Below are 21651 nucleotides of genomic sequence, written 5' to 3' on the forward strand. Positions count from 1 at the left end.
GCGCTCTGTTTTCCCAGCCGGCCCTGAACATCACTCCTCTCTCCTCTGTCTGCCTTCCTGCTCCAGCATATGTCAATTTGCCTGCGCAGGGGTGCGTTACACAACAGGCCCGTCATGCATCTCCATCCCAGCCTCGTCGGCTTGTTTACAACGAACAGAGCTGACAGACAACAGACAAGAGGCTCTCTGTGTGTGTGTGTGTGTGTGTGTGTGTGTGTGTGTGTGTGTGTGTGTGTGTCGCAAACTGCGCCAAAAAAAAAAAACACCCGACTAATGTCCTGTATACACGTCCAAAGAATGCTCCAAAAAACCCAGAATAATATGAGCATAATCAGTAAATACTATATTTGGAATAAAGCCTAATTTAGAATATCCTGTTTATATGACCCCTGATGAAATGTGGTATATTGTTAATATTCAGGATAACAGAGGATGGATAAATGTGGTCTCTGTTTGAGAGAATCTTGGTGAATTGAAAGCTCACATTTGCACACTAACGCCCTCTCACACACACATGGTGGTTGCCAAATTCTAGAGAATTGAGGGGGGGGGGGTTGAGTTTGGGTCAGAGGAAGAAAAAAAGTGGTGAAATGGGCAACAAAGCGAAACGCCGACATCTGTCTGTGTAGTAGAGAAGAGAAACAGTGAGTCAGGACTGCAGCTACAGCGCTGTGAGGTAAAGTACTGTAGTAGTATAGTAATATAACAGTAAAGTATAGTACTGTAGTAGTATAATAATATAACAGCATAGTAAAGTACTGTAGTAGTAGAGTAATATAACAGTAAAGTATAGTACTGTAGTAGTATAATAATATAACAGTATAGTAAAGTACTGTAGTAGTAGAGTAATATAACAGTAAAGTATAGTACTGTAGTAGTATAATAATATAACAGTATAGTAAAGTACTGTAGTAGTAGAGTAATATAACAGAAAAGTATAGTACTGTAGTAGTAGAGTAATATAACAGTAAAGTATAGTACTGTAGTAGAATAGTAATTTAACAGTATAGTAAAGTACTATAGTAGTATAATAATATAACAGTAAAGTACTGTAGTAGTATAATAATATAACAGTAAAGTACCAGCAGTATGAGGTGTAGTTCTGTAGTATAGTAATATAACAGTAAAGTACTGTAGTAGTATAGTAATATAACAGTATAGTAAAGTACTGTGGTAGTATAGTAATATAACGGTAAAGAACTGTAGTAGTATAGTAATATAACAGTATATTACCAGCAGTATGAGGTGTAGTACTGTAGTACTATAGTAGTATAGTAATATAACAGTATAGTAAAGTACTGTAGTAGTATAGTAATATAACAGTAAAGTACTGTAGTAGTATAGTAATATAACAGTGTAGTACCAGCAGTATGAGGCCCAGTCACATTTTAAACTGTAAAATAATAAAGTGAACTTAGTTTATTTTAGTGGGATTAGTTTGATCAGTTTATTGGTTTATGGATATAAAATATATCCAAGAAAATATTTTGGCATTAAGTGAGATTTAAACGTTGACAGCGCTGATCTCTGAGAAGCTATAACAGCCGGCTAGCGGTCCATCTACTGTTATTCATCCTAAAACCGACAAGTTTGTAGATATTTTGTCGGTCGTAACTCAATGTTATAAAAACATCTATTTACTAAACTCTGTGAGCGTTCTGTCCAGATAGAGACTGATGACTAGCTGAAAGTTCGGTCGCAGTAAGACCAACTTACTTGATTTCTACGTGAGTAAACACGGCCCCCTCTTTTATTTGAATGGGACCAATTCAGAGAACATGTAATATTGTTGAACCAGGCCCGACATCATCCAACAAGACGCTGCGTTGGCCAATCACATACAATCACACATTACTGGTAGATTAACACCAACAAACCATTTCAGTAGTTCACGACAAAATGATCGCGAAGTAAAATAGTTTCCGCTGTGAGAACTTCTGAGAGTTTGGGCATCTGATTAGATCTGTTTATAAAACTGGACTTCCTGAAATACGTTTCATGCCTCACCAGCACCTGAAGTGCCTGCGTTTTAGTTTGAAAGCCTGATAATCGGGTCAGCAGCTAGCTCGGAGAGATGCCGAATATTTCACGAGGACATGCAGATAGATTTCATCGTACTGCTTCCTGCTGTGACATTTAAGTGGCGAGGCAGCTGGATTCGAAAGATCACATCACATAAGAATCCAGCTTGTCAGGCTTCAAGTTATCTGCTTGTGGTTCAGTGTCCTACAAGAATACTCGTGTGATTTCGGAAAAATCCAGCTGCCTCGGAAAGTTAGACGCTGATTGACAGATGTTTCGTCCAATAGCCGAGTATTTTTTGAAAGTGACTCCTCGTCTCCGAACCGTTTCCAGGGACGACTTCTCAGGTGGTCACATGGACAATAAGGCAGAGTAGTTCCCATTATATTCAATTAAATTAGTAAATGGTTGTTAAGTTTTCACATATCACCATCCAGAACAATGTCTAAACACAACCTGGTGATAAATATAAATTAATAAATGAGTCTTTGTCATATGTTTCTGCTGTATTACAGTATCATATCAGTATTATATACGCAGTAGACTGTATAGTGTTGGTTCGTTACCTCCTCCCTTTCCTCTGGGACTAACACTGCTTCACATTTACCATCAAACCAAACCCTTATACGACGCGTTCATCCCCTCCGGAGGTGAGAATCTGAGAGTCTGTCTGTGTGTCTGTGTCTGAGTGTGAAACATGAATCTTTCTAACCACAGCAACAAAGTTATATATATATATATATATATATATACATATATTATAAAAAAAGAAGATTCACACAGGTTTGATACTGCTGAGTTTAAAGACTGAACACAGCTTGGTGGTGACACGGCTGACACACTCCTTCATGGTGGAGATTAATAACAGCGGAGAGCAGCTTGTTGGAGCTTTATACTCAAGTTTTCCAAGTTAACAACCTAGTGACAAACTCCAGAAGTTTTTATATGAAGCACAACAACGAGATCCAGGTTTCTGCACATGCTCAGTAGCGTCTGCCTTAAAGAGAACTACTCTCCAGAGACTGAAAACATGATCACTGTTATTAGTCTTTGGAGCCGTTTCTAAACAAACTAACATGACAGCAAATAGGCCTGTCACAATAAATATCGACTTATCGTACAATAACGTTCATTTTTTTGGCCTCAGTATTGCCACACTTCACATTAGCAGCTAAGAGGCTATTCATGTCACATCAGTGGTATAAAACGATCTTTAAATGACGATAATATTGTTTATCGTGATAATTATTGAGACAATATATCGTCCAAAGGAAGTAGTTATCATGGCAGGCCTGCTGCTGATTAATCTGTCTTATTTTGGTCTTTAAAATGTCACAAAATGTGTTTACCAAAGTCAAAGATGCAACCTAAAATGTCCACGACCCAAAGTTTGTCAGTTTAGTGTCATAAAGGACTAAACTAGTACCTATTCATATTAAATTGAGGCTTTTTTCCTCCAAAAAATGACTTCAGTATTGCCACACTTCACATTAGCAGCTAAGAGGCTATTCATATCACATCAGTGGTATAAAACGATCTTTAAATAACGATAATATTGTTTATCGTGATAATTATTGAGACAATATATCGTCCAAAGGAAGTAGTTATCATGGCAGGCCTGCTGCTGATTAATCTGTCTTATTTTGGTCTTTAAAATGTCACAAAATGTGTTTACCAAAGTCAAAGATGCAACCTAAAATGTCCACGACCCAAAGTTTGTCAGTTTAGTGTCATAAAGGACTAAACTAGTACCTATTCATATTAAATTTAGGCTTTTTTCCTCCAAAAAATGAGTGACCAATCTAGTTTTTGGACAACAACGGAGGAATAAGATCAGGATTTGAATACACACACACACACACACACAATACTTGTAGACTAGTAGATCAGTTCATTGTTAGTTTGGATCCAAACATGAAATTAGTTCACAATAAGCTTTGTGCTCTAATATATGGCTGGACTGTGTTTGCTTAATGTGTGAAATTATGGTCAATTTGTCACCTGGATACTCAGTGTTAGTGTTTATAATGTGAATTCCTGGATATTAAATGTTTGTCTGCAATTTTCTTAAGTGGTTCCAGTAATATTTGTTGTTAAAGTGGACTGAAGTAGCACCATAGGATGTGGTTTACCAACTGCTTAAATAAAACATAAGGTCATAAATGCAGTTGCGAGAACACTTTCCACTCATCTCTTGGGATGTTTGATTCAAAAAGAGATAAAGTTATTTTACTTTTGATTAATTATTCTAATTATCTATTAATCCCCTCCTGCTCTTCCACCTGTTTGTCTGATTAATTGTTGTTTAGGGTGCTTTAACTGAGTGCTCTCCTTTATGCCTCCCAGCTGCATTAAGAGCTGTTTTCTCTGCAGCTGAAGCCGTACTCCAGTAGTGCAATGACGAGGCTGCGGACCTCACATGCCAGGTCAGCAGAAACAACGCCTCCACACGCTCCTCCGACAGTCTTAGGACCGTGGCGTGGGAGTGCAGGTGCAGACGGGGGCAGGATGTCTGCTGGGTGTTTTTAACATGCGATAAATGTGTTATGAGCTGAATGTAGCACAGAGGTGCCTAAACTATACCATACAGGACCATAATGTGGCTGCAGGTTTTCATTCCTAACAAACAGGAGCACAACTGATCTCAGTCTTCAGACACCAGATTGGTCGAATCATGAGCGCTCTTGATTGGTTGGAACAAAAACCTGCAGACAGACGGACTTTTACGAAAGAGTGGAATCGCTGTAAACGCCCCCTGAGTTGGATACTGGCCCAAAAACGGTGCCAATTCAGTCTGATAAGAATTACTCGGCTGGCAAATACACCAAAATAAGGTCTCTATTTTCCAGGTTTGCTTTAGTGTTATTTTGCCCACTGCACATGCTCAGTAGTGTTTCTCCTGCTCGGCCCACAGACTTTACATTGTGATGACGTCACCGATTTTGAAAAAAAATCACTTTTCTGGGCTCGAGGAAAGTTTTATAAATATAAAACCTCCATGGATCACAGATTAGTAATAGAAAGAGTCATAATTGAGCTCGTCTGCAGTTCGAGGCGTCCTGGCAACAGTTTTACAGACATCTCTTTTACAGTGGTGCTTTTAGGGAGAGTTTTTAGCTGCAATACCGCGAGTGACCACTGGGAGAAAAATCGGCTGATAAGCTGAGTGGCGTCGCCCTATCAGCTCTTATATATACATGCATGGTAGAAACACTGAGAACAGACTTTACAGTAAAGGAGGAGACGTCTGCTGTCCATCAGGAAAACTTTAGAAATGAAAAATATTCAGATATTCTGTTTATTTTTTGTTTTTTAATGAGGGAGAACGAGATTATGTCACTTAAAGGATAATTGCATGGATAATTATATTTTTCATCCTTTGCCTATTTGTTTATTCATTTAGTTATATATATTTATGTACATATATGTTAAATATATTTTATTATATTTGTAGATGTATGAACATATGTATTGTCGATATTTAGTAACTGAAAACTGTTCACGCCGCTTTATTTTGAAGGAGCAACAGCACTCAGTGACTCAGTGAGAATTATCTGCCTGCAGTAGTTGTTGATTTTTACAACATATGAAAAAAATGTATTATATATATTTTTTGTATTGTATCGTGGCTGCGTTACTGGTCTAACTGGGACCAGCTGGAGTGAGATTCCTTTGATGTGAGGATGGTGTGAATCATGATGGATGGATAAAGAACGGAGGCGTGGACAGTCTGTTGACATACACACATCCTGGCCTCTAGGAGAAACACGGCATTCTGGGAAAAGATGGGGATGGGGGTAAAACATCAATTAAAAAAAGAGTATAAAGAGAAAGATTGTCTCGACTGTTTCCATTTATCTCTTATTTAAAAAATGCCCGTCCTCTCCATTCATCCCTCCCTCCTCCTCTAACTCTCCTTTTCTCATCACCTATTTTATTCCTCCCTTTTGATCAATTTCATTTCTCTCCCGTCGACAAAGCGAATGCAGCAGTTTCTGGTCGGGTTCCCATGGCAACCGCAGTTGCTAGGCAACGCACAACTCTCCATCATCCATTCCAGAAGTCTGACAGATGGAGAGGAAGAATGCCAAGGCGAGAGTGAGAGAAAAGAAGAGAGAAAGAGAGAGAGAGAAAGAGATGAAGGAAAAGAATGAAAACAGGAGGAAGAAGAAGAAGAGGGGGAGGAGGAGCTGTGTGGCAGGGAGGTGATGATGATGAGGAGGAAGAGGATGATGATGCAATTCAAATAAAATAAAAAACCAGAGTGGATCCATTAATCTGGTCAATGATTGGTCTAATCCTCCGTTAGTCCACAGTTTCACATTTCACGTCGTTTATTAGCAGATTGGGTTTCTGTCGTCGACCTGCTGACTCACTCATCGTATTAAAATCTGAGCCGTGTGTTCATGTAAATCAGCTCGATGCCGCAGAGCGATTACAAAATAACAAGAGGGAAGGGGAAAAAAGGAAAAAGTGAAAGGTTGCTGGTTTACAACAAAAAAGGTCAACTTATTACAAAAAGTCACACAAGTCCAAATAATCAACGACAAGCTGTGCAATTATCGACATATAACGCATGACTCAGAGGTCGCAGTGGATTATCCTGGTTTTACCTTAATTAACACATTCTAAGTCAAGTTAATTGATATTTTGGGACAAAGTTAAACATTTTAGTTGCTGTTACTGAATCTTTATGAAACTTGGAGCCGCTTTCCAGCATCTTTCAATTAAAAAACACCTTAAAATCAAACTAATACAAATAAAATCTTTAAACAAGCAATAGCTGAGCAATAACTCATTTTTTTAAGCCACTAAGGGGCAGCAAAGCAACACAACAATGACATATTATCAGCTTGTAAAGGTGATATGTTGAATTTGTTAGCAAAGTTGTTTATTCAACAGATATTTCAATCGGCCGTTATTGGCCAATCCAAGATATATAAGGTGATTATACTACTAATATGTTGGTAGATATGCGCCAATATTTTAAGTTAGCATTTTGTGTATATATATATATATATATATATATGATTGTTTTTCTTACTTTAAGTTTAATATGTATACATTTTAGTTCAATTTAGTCTTTTTCTATTTCTAATTATTATAATTCACAGTGAAATTTACTGTTGATGTCATTTTGGACAATGAAGTGTATTGTTAAACTGTCACAAGTGTTTGATATTTTAGGGGATCATTGAGAAAAATGAGTGTTTATAAATGTATATAAGAATATTGGCTGATAAGTCTATATAAGACTCTTTATACTCCCTTATATATCGTATCTGTCAGGCTCTGTTTATTCACTCATCCAGCAGAAACAGAGAAACTAAACAACTAAAACAGTGTAACAGTTACATTAAAATATATTCCAGGTGGAGTCGTGGTCGTTACACCTGCTTTATTTAGAGTTTACACAATTACATAATCCATCCTGACCCTGATCTGGACTAGTCTGGACTATCTATCAGACAGGTGGATCCTCTCAACATCGTCTCCTTTAATCTGAGAAACAACAAAGACCTTAAAAAAGAAGAAGGCAGCTGACTGTGAAACGCCTCGGGAAGTCACAGACAGTGAAGGGCGACCTCTCACATTTACTTTAATTAATTAATGAATTAACTATTAAATAAATAAACATGTCTTGGCTGTAAAACATTCTTTTAAATGTTTAATTTATGTGTATTTAGTGATTTAATAACATTTATTTAATTATCCATCAGATCTGTAACATCTTATCATCACTGCACAATATCTCTAATCTATTTTTATTATTATTTATATACATTTTATATTTAAGTGAGCTGATTATATTACTGTATATATTTAAGTCTTTAATTATTAAGTTATTTTTACCTGTTATATACATTATATTATGCTGTTTTTGTATTTTAATTATGATAATTGGCCTCTGTAACACACATACTGGCATTTTTGTAATATTGTGTGTATATGTTGTTTTTTAAAAAATATTTTAATGTGTTAATTTTATATTTATTTCATCTATTTATGCTTGATCACTGTGTTTATTGTGTACGATATTCTGTGTATGTTCATTTTAATTTGCTTAAATGTTGTATATTCTGTTATGTGAAGCAGCTTGTAACAGTTTGGAAAGGTGCAATGTATTTTATATCTAAATAAGCTTATTAAGTTACTGAATATATTTTAGTCTTTAATTATTTTAGTTACTTTTACCGTTGACACTGTTTTTGTGTAATATTTTGATTTATTTAAGCATTTTTTGTAATATTGTATATATGCTTTTTGGGTTTTTTTAATAGTAATTTTGTTAATTTTATATTTAATCATCTATCTATGCTTAACCATTGATTTTATTGTGTTTTGTGTATAATAATGTTAATTTAGTTTTGTTTAAATGCTGTTTAATGTATTATGTAACCACAGTCTGCTTTAGTAATAAAGTTTATTACTATTATTATTATTATTACGACTTTAATCTTCCCTTTGAGAGTAATAAATAAATATCTCTATGTGTCTTTTTAATTAACTTTAACATCAGTATTTAAAGAAGACATTTAATAGTTTAACAGAAGCTACAGACTGATTGTGTATTTCTGCCCTCGAGGAGACGTTTTCTTCTCCTTCCTCGACTCCGTTGTCATGACAGTCAACACGAATCTTTGAGCTCAAGGACACGAAAACATGCAGAGTAGAAAGAAATATCTTTAATTTCCCTTTTGAGATTCATAACGTTCTCTCTCTCTCTCTCTCTCTCTCTCTCTCTCTCTCTCTCTCTCTCTCTCTCTCTCTCTCTCTCTCTCTCTCTCTCTCTCTCTCTCTCTATAATCAAACTCACAGCAGAGCGGCTAAAACCCTGCAACCAATGTTGATTTCATTATTGATTACTCTGTCAGCTACTTTCTAGAGTAATGGATCAATCCTTTTGTTCTGTTTAAATGATAAATGTTGGATTAAAGCTGCCCAAAATCTAAAATGACTTCTTCAAATGTCTCAGGTTTAATATATTCAGTTTACTGTCACAGAGGACGAAAAGAAAGATTCACATTTTAAGAGCTGGAATCACAGAAGTTTTACTTTTTCTTCTTAAAAAAATACTAAAAAGTGATTTATTATAAAGAAATTTGACATTTGATTTGATAATTGTCGACTATTTTGATCATTATGTTTATTTTTTAAAGGAAGATTGCCACAAAAATTCTGGTTGCAGTCTCTAAAATGTGATAATTTCATGTTTTACTTTGTTATTTTTGGTGGTTTTGTCCCAATTTTTAAATATTTTCTGACATTTTATAGACAATACAATTAATCAAGACAATAATCTGCAAATTAATCAATAAAGAAAGTAACTATTAGGTGCACACATAGTTGTAAAACATTTTGACTGTCACCCAATCAGTAATTAGGGTGTGGAAGAAATAAAAGGAGCTCATCATCACGCTGTAAAATAAAAAGGATTTTCAAATGGAAGAACTGGAGCTGACAAAAGCAGTCCGTGTCAGTCAAATAAGAAAGGTGTCAATTCTGTCTGAATCCCAAAACCTGCCTGCAGCATTTTAAATGAGGTGAAGGGCATCGCAATAATAGAGGCAACGAATTATTAAAGCATGAATGAGTCTCTCTCTCTCTGTCTGTGTCCTGTTGTGAAAGGAAAAGGTCTCATTTCAGTCATTTTTAAGCAAATGGAGAAGCACCAAGTAACAGAAATATGCTCTAAAACTACAGATTTACCTCTGAAAATGTGCAGATTAGTAGCGTCAAAATGAGTTTAAGAGGCAAATGCACTTAATAAAACGAGCTAGTTTGTATCTATTTAGATTTAGATGATTATTAGATGTTGCAGGAGCATGTTTGGGCTTGCGGTTGCTGTTTGCTCTGCTCTGAACCGCTACACGGCCTCCTCTCCGGTCACTTACTGATAAGTTTTGAGTGTGACCCGACAGCTATCTCTCTTGTTACTGAAACATGCAAAGCCGCACCATTTGACATTCAAATTCACACAAATGCACGCAGCAGTAGCAGCAGCACACAGTCTCTCTCTCCGTCTCTCTCTCTCCAGTTTCACCGAGCTGTCGGCCGCCTGATGCAACAAAAACTCGGAGCAAGTACATCGTCACATCTTCTCTCACATCTCTCTCTCTCTCTCTGTGTTTGTTCTGCTAATTGCGGCGTATATAAAGCAGCAGCGATGCATGACGGGAGGACACAAGTTTTTCAAGCTGATGCGTATCTTCCTGCGCTGACCAAGGTGGCTCAGTCGTAACATGACAGACGCGAGAAAAAAAAAAAAAAGATTGAAGCCGAAACTCTTTGATGTCTTCATATCATTGATGATAATCAAAGGCAATAAAACATGAGACTTGACATGTGGGTTGTTATAGGAGTTCAGTGTGGGTGGCTGATATGCAGGTGGCCTGTAAGTGTAATTGACCCCTTTGTTAACTCCGCCTCCCCCCTTTTTAGTCACTGTTGCTGCACTCGCCAAGCTTTTCATTCCTGCATGGCTCATATACAAGATTTACAACGATAACTGGATGACTTACCATTAATAATCTTCTCATTCAGTCATTTCTAAACACTGGCTCCGAAATTAACCTCTCAAGCTCCTCTTATCAATCTGCATTGTGTATTATTTGACTCATTCCTGCATGGCACATATAAAAGATTAACCCTTACATACTGTTCAGGGTCAAATTTAACCCTTTTTCATATTTGAGAGCTGTACAAACACCAAATACACATTTCTGCCAGGTGGACTTTAACTAATGTAACCCAAAATATACAAAAATGGAAATAAAATGCATCATTTCGGTTAATTTTCCACACAAAAAACATCAGCTGATTGCTGTGTTTGACCTGTGTTTATTACAAAATTTAAAGAATCAGCATTCAAACATGTTGTATTCTCTATATTCTACAAAATGTTCCCCTGGACTATAAAATAGTGATTGTAAATGTCTTTTAATCAAACATTTATTAATGACCGATGGGGAATTTATGAATGTGTATTGGTGTAGAGACTAATCATGAGTCAGAATATGAACAGTGTGTAAAGGGTTAACAATGATAACTGGAGGATTTACCATCAACACTCTTCTCATTCAGTCATTTCTAAACACTGGCTCCAAAATTAACTTTTAAAATTAACTTTTTGGAAGATAAACTTTGTGTATTATTTGACTAAAAATAATTACCTCAAGTTTCTTAGTGTTTAGTGTGACAAACAGCTTCCTTTATTAGCCAGGATCAGGAGTGTATAGTGAGATGTGGCATCACCTGTTGGTTTGCTTTGGAGCCAGTTTGAACCCCAGAGTTGCAGCGTACGGTCGGCACCATCTTGTCAGTTTGGAGCCAGGAGTTCTGGATGTTTCCTGTCACACTCGGACCCAAGCTAACAATAGTTTACAGGGAACACTGAGCTGTTTAGACTTGTGCTATCATTAGCTACCTAATACTAACACTGCTGGTATGGTTATCAACTCTAATATTGAGACAATAGTTCTGTAGCCAGAATAAACATTTAAAATTAACTTTTTGGAAGATAAACTTGGATTTTTTTACCAGCCAGAAAACTGCATTGCATTGTATTATCTGAATACGTGTTTAATGTTAGTGGACATTTTGAACTTCATACATTAGCCAGGATCAGGACTGCATATAAAGACAGATATAGATGTATTGGAGCCAGTTTGAAGCCCAGAGTTGCGGCTTACGGTCGGCACCATCTTGCCCGTTTGGAGCCAGGAGCTTCCAAATAAGGAGTTTCCTTTCACACTCTAAAAACAGACCCGACTACCTCGAACTGAAACTAACTGTAGTTTAACAAAGCTGTGCAAACTTGTACTTACATTAGCTACATAATACTAATATCGCAGTATTATCAAGTAACATTAAACTTACCGAACTATTGAGTCAAGGAGCTAACTGTCAAACATGCAATTTGTCTTTCTATCTTATTAATGGAGCAATCATTTCCAAAATGACCACCAGCACACGTATTACAGGGTCTGAATTTAGACATTGAGACCAGAATGACTCATCAAAAAAAAATCAATTGACCTAATATTTTGTGAGAGAAGTTTAACACTTCCTGAATGAGAGTCTATCGGAGCCGGCGTCTAGAGGACATCAGTGGTTTCACACTTTAGTTGATGTGGCCGGTTCCTGCGTCATTCAACACCGATCTGTGTGACTTTTCTTTTTCGTCTTCATGTCGTATCGCCACGTCTCTTAACAACGTGTAACACAACTGTTTCTTAGAGCAAAAACAGTAATTGTGTAGAAGATACCAAGAAGTAGTATTAAGCTGCTTGATATGAATAGATAGGAACAGCAGACAGTGAGGGTAATAATAAACATAATAACATAATAAACCTGGACCTACGCTGTTATTCCAAATTATGTACTGGTGACCACCTAGTCAGTTTTTTCACCCAGCCCTAAATTTAATTAAATTCAACTTTATTTATATAGATTCCCACTTTTCTCATGATATACGAAGTCAATTCATTCTCAGTCATTCAGTTTTTTTATTAAGATGTTGCGATAAATGGTAGCTTGGATGTCTGAAGTGTGGGCGATGATTGACAGTTAGCTCTTCTGCTCTTTTTCGGTTGATAACGATACCTGCAGTGTTAGTATTCGGTACATAATCTTAGCACAAGTCTACACAGCTTGTTAAACTATCGTAAGCTTCAGTCCGAGGTAGTGTGGCGTGTTTTTAGAGTGTGAAAGGAAACACGCCGCACTTCTTATTTAAAAGCTCCTGGCTCCAAACGGACAAGATGGCGCTGACTGTAAGCTGCAACTCTGAGCTTCAACTGGTCTTTATTTAAACAGTCCTGATCCTGGTTAATATATGAAGCTGTTTGCGACATTAAACACTAAAAACGAAACTAAAAGTATGCTAATTATTTTAGTTAAACGATGCAGTTTTATAGCACTGAATCACAACAGAAGTTATCTCAGGACACTTTTCACACAAAGCAGGTGTTGAAAAATACTCTTTATCATACGGACATATAATATTCCCTCATGAGCAGCACTTGGCGACAGCGGCAGGGGAAAAATTCTCCTTTTTTTAACGAGAAGAAACTTCAAGCAGAACCGGGTTGTAGGTGTGAGGCCGTCTGCTTCGAATGGTTGCATTCGATTTATTTGCAATTGGCGCTCGCAGGTGTTAATTTTGGAGCCTGACTCGTCTACTGCGACTCACTCTGGAGACACCAAAAGCTTTATATATTACATTTTTTAACACAAAGAACACCTGGAAACACACACTGAGGTGGAAAAATGAAAGTCAATCCTTATATATTCACTTGCTAAAAATATATCATGGCTTATAGTTACATTAGCAAAAAGTCAGTGCCTTCACTTACGGATCCACGTGGCAGTAGCTGTTCTTGTATTTTGGGTCAGCTAGTTGGTCGTAGCATTATAGTCAAGTATTAGTGTGAAAATTGTATTTAATCCAAGTACCCTTAAAGTAATACTGATACCACCTGAGTACTTCATTAGATACCCATCATTCTTTTATCTGGTCTAACAGGCGTGTAGTGTAGACACACTTTAGAGCCTTTAGGTGGCATCTTGGCTGCTGAACTGCTAAGCGCGCTAACTCAAATTCACCACAACTTCACATCCACAGACGGGTTGTAGCTGCTGTGGCAGTGGACCAATCACATGTCACATTAAATCCAAGAACGCTTATGTTTAATTGGCTGTGAGCAAGTCCATACAAATAGTCATATTTTCTATCTCTGGGTGCAAAAAGGATCGATTGCAGGTATCGTTACTATACTACTTGGAATAGATTTATTACCTTAAAAGATATAGAGTACCGATACCTAGCACTATAATTTTGACATTACCATTTTTGGAAAATATCATTGTAGTTACTTCTGTAGAGATATTTTAACGTTCGTAGCTTACATTAAAGCAGAAAAACACACAGTTTCATTTTTTAAACCTTTGCTTTTTGGTTTTGGTTTTGGAAAGATTTCTTTTTTTCATAAAGATACCTCCTATTGAAGTCTTTATATGCAGCTCCATGTCCACTGCTTATTTTTTGACACGGACAACGCAGCATTTTTCATAATTATAAGCAGAGTATTGATCAAAATGGATCAGTGATAAGGTTGAGATCGGTAAAATAGATCTGTAGAGAACAAAAATCAATAAGCACCTGTCTAAATCTTTAAAATTAAGAAGCTGTTTCATGTCAAGGGACTTCACTTGAAAGGATAAAGCTTGAGCAACACAATAAGGTAGTTAGAAAGCAGAACAAATCTAAAAGGTAAAAAGAATATACAAAAAAATATGCTCATATGACTTCAGGTCAGAGATTTGGCTCGTACACCTGATTTGGGTTTAAGTGCGGATGTGAGTGACGCAGCTATGAAGACTGTTTAACGTCAATTCACCGAAATAACAACCCTGAAATTGGCTTTTTTTTTCTTTTCTTTTTCAATCATCAGACCGATGTTGAGTTAACCTCGACTCTCAAACCATTACTGAGGCTTCTACATCAAATGACGAAGACGGGAGATCATTGGCGAGCGGTAAAAAAAAAAAAAAGAAAGAGCATGAGGACTTCTTAGCTTTATGAGTGCAACAGTGCGTGGCAGAGAAGCCCACATTAACTATTATATCACAGGGATTAAGCCGGGGGAGACGAATGCCTGTTGATTAGCCAGGAATGTAAATGTCCCAGAGGCAGCGGCACATCGACCGGCCTGGTAACAAGTGTTTTTTAGGTTTTTTTTAGGAAGACTCTCTAATGAGACCTGAAAGCTGCGGTAATGAGCAGGGGGACGAGGATCGGGCTCAAATGGAGACGGATCGTCTGATGAGCAGGGAGATAGATGAGGGGGGCCAGGTGACGGTGAGGCCTCGGTGAAAAAAAACATCATCCATCACAGATTTCAAGCTTCAGGACGGTCGGGTGCACGAAACAAGCAAATAGAGGGCATCAAAGAGGGCTATAAAAGCACTGTGATGTGGCATTTTTAACATTTCATGCATTAAATTATTAAAGAAATAATTATCGGATGATTCGATTAGCCCTAGTCTAAAATGTTAAGTTTAATTTAGATATTTCACTCATTTTTAAATATATGCAATCAAATATACATGTGAATAAATAAAGTAAATAATCTTATATGTGCTTGATTTCATTTCCTTTAGAAACAGTGAAAACCCCAAAAAAGTGTCTTAAATTAGTCTTTTAAATAGATACCTGCATAAATAACATACACAACATATTTATAATAATATATAGATAATACACATATAATAATACACTGAAAATATACACATATATACATATTTTATCATATAAATGCATGGTTATATAGATCCTAAAGTACCGAGGTGGATGCACATAACTAAATCCATTATAAAATGAATGTATAGAATAATATTTATGCTTCAGTTTTATATTATTTTTATGTATCTTAAATACTCTAACCATCTACTTGTAATTGCTTTGTATAATTGTATTTTATCCATTTATTATTATTATTATTATTTTAAAAATGTAATCTTTTTCTCTTTGATTTTATTTTTATATTTTTGCTATTGTTGGGGGTTTTTTCTGTCTCCTGTTACTGTCTCGATATCAGTGTAAATGAGGGCCGCCCTCAATGATCTCTCAAGTTTAAATTAAGGTTTATTACTACTACTACTACTACTAATACTACTATTGCTACTACTATATTTGTTTTTAATTTATGTAGTTTTTTCTACAAAATGTCTGAGAATAATGAAAAAATGCCCCAAAATCCATCTTAACAGTCAAAAAGATTCCACAGATATATAACGATTAATCAACTATACAAAATACTTTTGAGTTAGTCTGTGTAATTTTTCAAAATAAAGTGCACAGAGCCTCTCCTGTTGTTTTGTCATAATCTGATTTAGCAGCGTCGTGGTTAATGATCAGAAAGGAAGAATTTCACCTGAGGAGGAGTGTTGTGAAAAATGGCTGGATGTGTTTCATTTCATACTGGTGTCTAATGAGCATTTTTACACACACACACACACACACACACACACACCAGAGTAGTTTTAGCATGAGGCGATGATACTGAACATATAAAACAGAGAGAAATAACAGAGAGCAGTGAGTCTGACAGAAGAAGTGAAGGAGGAATGGAGAATTAACGCAGCCTACTCTCATGGGGTGGGGTGGGGGGGAGCTGAGACCGTGAACAGTAAGTAAACCTCTGAGAAGCCTGCAGGGCGGCTGCGGTCCCCCTGGTACGCCACAACTAGCTGGCACGCTGCCTGCCTGCTCAGAGTGGAAACACTCAGAGGAGCCGGCACAGAGGCGCTGCGAGCCCACTGGAGGGGCAGGACGAAGAAGGAAGCGTCACGCTGAGCGGGTGTCGAGCCACCGCGTCGGAAAACGCAGACACTGAAAACACAAACAAAGCCGCCTCGAGACCACAGCAGACACAAAAGTGACGGAAGATACGCGTCTACAGACGACTGCATACTATTCTTACAGGGAGCAAAGTCAGGGCTGCTGCACACTGTGTGAAATCTATTATAAGGTCTTTAAAGAGCTTGTAGTGTGCAACTCAAACACACATGTAAAGGAAATTATCATAATCATAATCGACCATGACAGAAGAAATGTAAAACCCTTTCCACAGTAAAATAAATGCACATTCAGGCGAATTTCATAAGTTTAAATATAAATAAATATACATATAAACAGGGATCTTGTTGTATTTCCTTATAAAAATGTGTAAAAATCATATTAAATAATTCAATTAATGGCAAATACGATAAACTGTGTCCCACTGTTACAGGATTTTTTTTTATGCAATTTGAAATTTAGATTTTTTTTTTTATTACAATTTGCTAGGAATTGTTAATTTGGAGAACACTAACTCACATAGTCAGATATATTTCTCAACTAGGCATCAGCTGGAAATTTAAAACCAACTGTACCTAAAAGCGAGACGTTTTATGACCTTTATTCTGAAAATCCAATATAAGACTTTTTAAGGATCTGCAGGAAAACTTGATGCTGATCTTCTGATGTGCTGATTTGCAACATTCAGAGCTTTAAATTAAGTAAATGTGCTTTCTGAGACTGAGCAGATTCAGGCTAAGCTTTATGATAGAAAATAAATTTGATATTAAAATGTGATTATCTGTGTCCCACTTTAATGTAAGTATTTTAATAGGAATTTTTTTATTATAAATTACTTGGAATTGTTCTCGCACACAGAGTAAAACCAGGCATCACCTCAACATTTAACATCTACCATACTTTAAAAACTTAACTTTTTAAGACATTTCATAACTTTAATTCTGAAAATCCAATATAAGACTTTCAGACATTTCATGACTTTAATTCAGAAAAACCCATAGACTTTTTAAGACCTTTAATGCTAAAAATCCAATTTAAGACATTGTATGACCTTTATTCTGAAAATCCAACATAATGAAGCTTTAAGGGTAGGGTTGGTAATGTTGGAAAGCTAGCAAGATTTGAAAATAGCACCTCCTCCTGCCTCCTCTAAGTTCCACCCCGCTGCTCCCCCTCCCGTCAGTGAGTCCGTCCAAGCCACGCCCCCACAAACCGGCAACAGCAACAGGTGAAGACTGCACGCGCGAAGTAGGCAGGGAGAGAGGGGGCGGATGCAGAACTAGACATGAAGGCACCTGATTGGTTTTTGCTTTTCGGTGCGAAGAGCATGGATTGGTCGGAGTTTTATCAGGCCTGTGGCTGCCACAGGGGTCTGATTTTTTCCGTTCCGTTTTCTAAAGACATAATGTATTGATACCTCTGATAATAGAAGGACCTTTTCACCCAGTATAACAAAAAGTGCTTCTGAACAGGATTACCAACCCTACCTTTAAAGATGTGTAGGAACTCTCGATACCGATCTCTGATATCCTGATTTTCAACATTCAGAGCTTTAAATTAAGAAAATATGTGCGTTCTGAAGCTGAGAAGCATTGTAAAAAATATGAATTTCTAAGTGTTTGATTTTACGTCATTTGGTGTAAACATGTTGGAGAAAGAGGAAGTGAGTTTGTGATTTTTGGCTTTTTCACTGTGGATGTGGACTGCAGGACGGAGAAGCAGTAACGGAAAGATCCGATAACAACAGAGTAAACATCTCACCTCTTACCACAAGAGTCGATGTGTTAGATAAAGGTGAAGAATGACATTAATGAAACCACACTACAGTCAACTTTTGCAGCATTTTCTCATAGAAAATTCAAGTTTAAAACATTTCTAACAAAGTAAAAAAATAACTAAAACTGTAAAGATCCTCTCGTGTGTGGAGCAGGAGCAGAAAAGACTTTGGATTGGGTTAAATAGCCTTCATTAAAACATGGCTTTAAATGTAAATTTAACAACAATGACCAGTTTTGACCTTAACAAATGAAGTGAGGTGAAATGAGGAGTTTGATAACACACCTTTTATGAAATGTGGAATATCATTGCAAAAACAAGTAATGTTTCTTTTTTTAGGCATTTAAACTGATCCAATTACAATACACTACAATTAAATATTAGTAATTTTCAAACAGCATGAGATAGAGAGGGCCACATATACAGGCCTCAATTGTACAGATACATTAGAATTCATGAAATTGAATACTGTTTAGAAATATGCGTTTGATTGATCATTTTTTTCACCACTTTCTGCTCTATATTTACCCTCCACCATTTCATATGATAGTCTAAATGCAAAGTGTGTAAATATCTCCACTATATTTTACCCTCAAATATTCCACAATGGGACAAAAACAAAGTAAAGTCCATGGCATATTCATGACTTTCTGCTAATAACAATCAAACATTGCAATGCTCCACATTTTAAAGATGTGAAAACTACTGTCACGCGACTTGACAACAGAAAATGACGACGGTGAGTTATTTAGTGTTTATTATCAAGGGAGCAGTTAATGAGTGAATAAGGGAGTGATTTAAGACATGCGCCTGGTATCGGTACTCAATACTTTTTAAAGTATTGACCGAAATAAATCTATACCAAGTAGTATCGAAACGTCTCCCGTCAATTGATACCTGCAATCGATCCTTTTTGCACCCAAAGCAAGAAAAATGTGATTGGCCCACTGCCACAGCAGCTACAACCCGTCTGTGGTGGTGAAGTCCTGGTGAATTTGAGTTTAACGCGCTTAACAGTTCAGCAGCCAAGATGCCACCTAAACGCTCTAAAGTGTGTCTACACTACACGTCAGTTACACCGGATAAAAGAATGATGGGTATCTAATGAAGTACTGAAGTTGGTATCAGTATAACTTTAAAGGAACTTGGATTGGTACTAGGGATGTCCCGATCCAGCTTTTTGCACTTCCGATCCGATACCGATATTGTAGCTTTTAGCATAGGCCGATACCGATACTGGCCGATCCAAGCATGTATTAAAGATTAAAGATATTTACTTATTTTGTTGTTATACTCATGTTGAAAAGGGTTTTACTCTTAAGAACAACTAGCCAACTTAATTAGGTTAGTTTGAATAATCCACAATGGTTGGTAATGAGAAGCTGACCTGTTTATTCTTAACAGGGTTAAATAAACACAAAATAGACAAAATAATAAATAGTCAATTAACCACACAAACTGAATTGGCATCAGTGCTCTGCTCTTGAACAACAAGAGTGTAAACCAAGGCTTAAAAAGCCATCAGTGCAAACAATATTGTAAACTGTATTAAAAAAGCAAAACACACAAAAAAGCTGAGTAGAAAATAAATAGTGGGATGCTGGACAGGTCGCTAGGTGTGCTGAAAAACGCGGACCGGATTTGGGGGGAAAAGCTGAAAAAACTGGAATGGATTACCTACATCGGTGCGCTGGAAAACACGGACCGGAGTTTTGAAAACAAACTGGATCGGGAGTCCGGATCGGGATTTTCCCGTGCAGGCCGATCCGATATTGATATGCATTTTCTGCTAATATCGGCGGCCGATCCGATCCAAATATCGGATCGGGACATCCCTAATTGGTACTTATATCGGCATTTTTACACACTAAGTATCGAGCTTTTATTATATGAATTACAAATGAAAATTTAAGTTTTTGGTACTAGAATAATTAAATCAATTGCTGTTTCAGTCCACTAGATGGCTCTAGTTTGTTTTCTAGTGAGGACAGCATATTGGAGAGTCAGCAGGAGGAAGTTTTCCTTTGGGAACATAATAATACAATATCGTATCGTGACACAAGTATCATGATAATATGGTATCGAGGAGCCTCTGGTGATTCCCACCCTTAAACGATACCCAGCCCCATTTCACACACAGCTATAGTTCATTCAGTCATTGATCAGGATTGGTAGACGTCCACCACCAAGTTTAATAAATGTGTCATTGGTGTTTGTTCACTCTTTGAAGCCCAATGAAGACATTTAAGGTTGAAACTGATCAGCTGAATAAATAAAAGTTGAATAAAAGCTGTTTAACACAATGAAAGGTGTTTGTTTTTCTCTCCATTCGGATTCAAGTTCTAATAAAGTAAAAGAAAATACCTAAAACTCAAAAGGTAGAGACAGTTGTAATTTACGGCCTTTTCCAGATCTCTCATTTCTTTTTTTAAAAATGGCTGCGATTCAGAGATGTGACTCTCAGTATAAATAAAAGTTAAACTGGGAGATTCCAGCAGCTGAACTGAACATGACTCAGCTCGATACATCTGACTAGAAACGACTCGTCTCTCTGCTTCTTTTTTGTTGACATACAAAAGCTTGCTCACACTGACTTTTCTGTTTTCTCACACAGAGCTTCACAAACAACCTTTGGCCTGGAATTCCTCCATTTTTGGCCTTTTGACAAACGGCTATCTGATATAATCCGATTGGCAGTGTTTGTCATTAAAACTGGCAAAAGTGAGAAGCTGAAGCATGAGTGTTTTTACACAAGGAGAGAAAAACATCCGACATGAAAAAAGGGTTTGTTGGCTCAGATTGTTTTAGGGAATATTCATATTTTATTGACCTAGAGCTGAAGTGGAAGCAGCTATAAAAAGATTACTGGGTATATTACTCCAGTATAAAGTCAAGAGTAAAGGGAGAGAGCTTATCTAACCGCAAACACTTTGTCTCTGAGAGGAAAAAAATACATATTCAATGTTAAAACTGAGTGTAACAGTAGCACGAGTAGAGTCACAGTCATAAAAATATGATAATAAAATGCGTCAACATTAACCATCATTAAACATTTACACTGACAGGGTTTCTGCAGGTTATTACAAGATACATTTTTTTCTTTCTTTTTTACAATTTTATGAATCTTACTTCCGTACTGAGATCCAGACGATGTCTGTAGGAGTTTTTACGTAGTTCGTGTTGAATCAGTCGGACTTTGTTGACGCTTCCGATGTTTCTTTTGTCTTTAATGTTTTTTTTTACCAAGCTTTTATTAAACTTGAACTTTTAATAGCTTTTCCTCTTATTCTCTCGTTTTTTTAATTAAACTTTATTTAAGTTTAGATTTTTATTATAAATCCTAAATATGTTTTCTTTTTTTATTATCTTATTTTGTCTCCTGTGTATCAGTCTCAAATTTTTCTTTGTAATTTTTGTAATTTTCTTTGTAATTTGTTTTTATCCCTTTTCTTTTTGTCGTTACTTGTTCTGTCTTATTATCAACTTGTCAA

General features: G+C 36.6%; 1 protein-coding gene across 1 annotated transcript in view; it reads right to left on the reverse strand.

Annotated features, from left to right (window-relative positions):
• The window catches only part of LOC133995215 (beta-adrenergic receptor kinase 2-like), a 68575-nt gene that overhangs the window by 12668 nt on the left and 34256 nt on the right, over nt 1–21651 (reverse strand). The gene's annotated exons all lie outside the window — the stretch shown is intronic.

This window comes from Scomber scombrus, chromosome 15 (assembly GCF_963691925.1).
Source record: "Scomber scombrus chromosome 15, fScoSco1.1, whole genome shotgun sequence".
Lineage (NCBI taxonomy): Eukaryota > Metazoa > Chordata > Actinopteri > Scombriformes > Scombridae > Scomber > Scomber scombrus.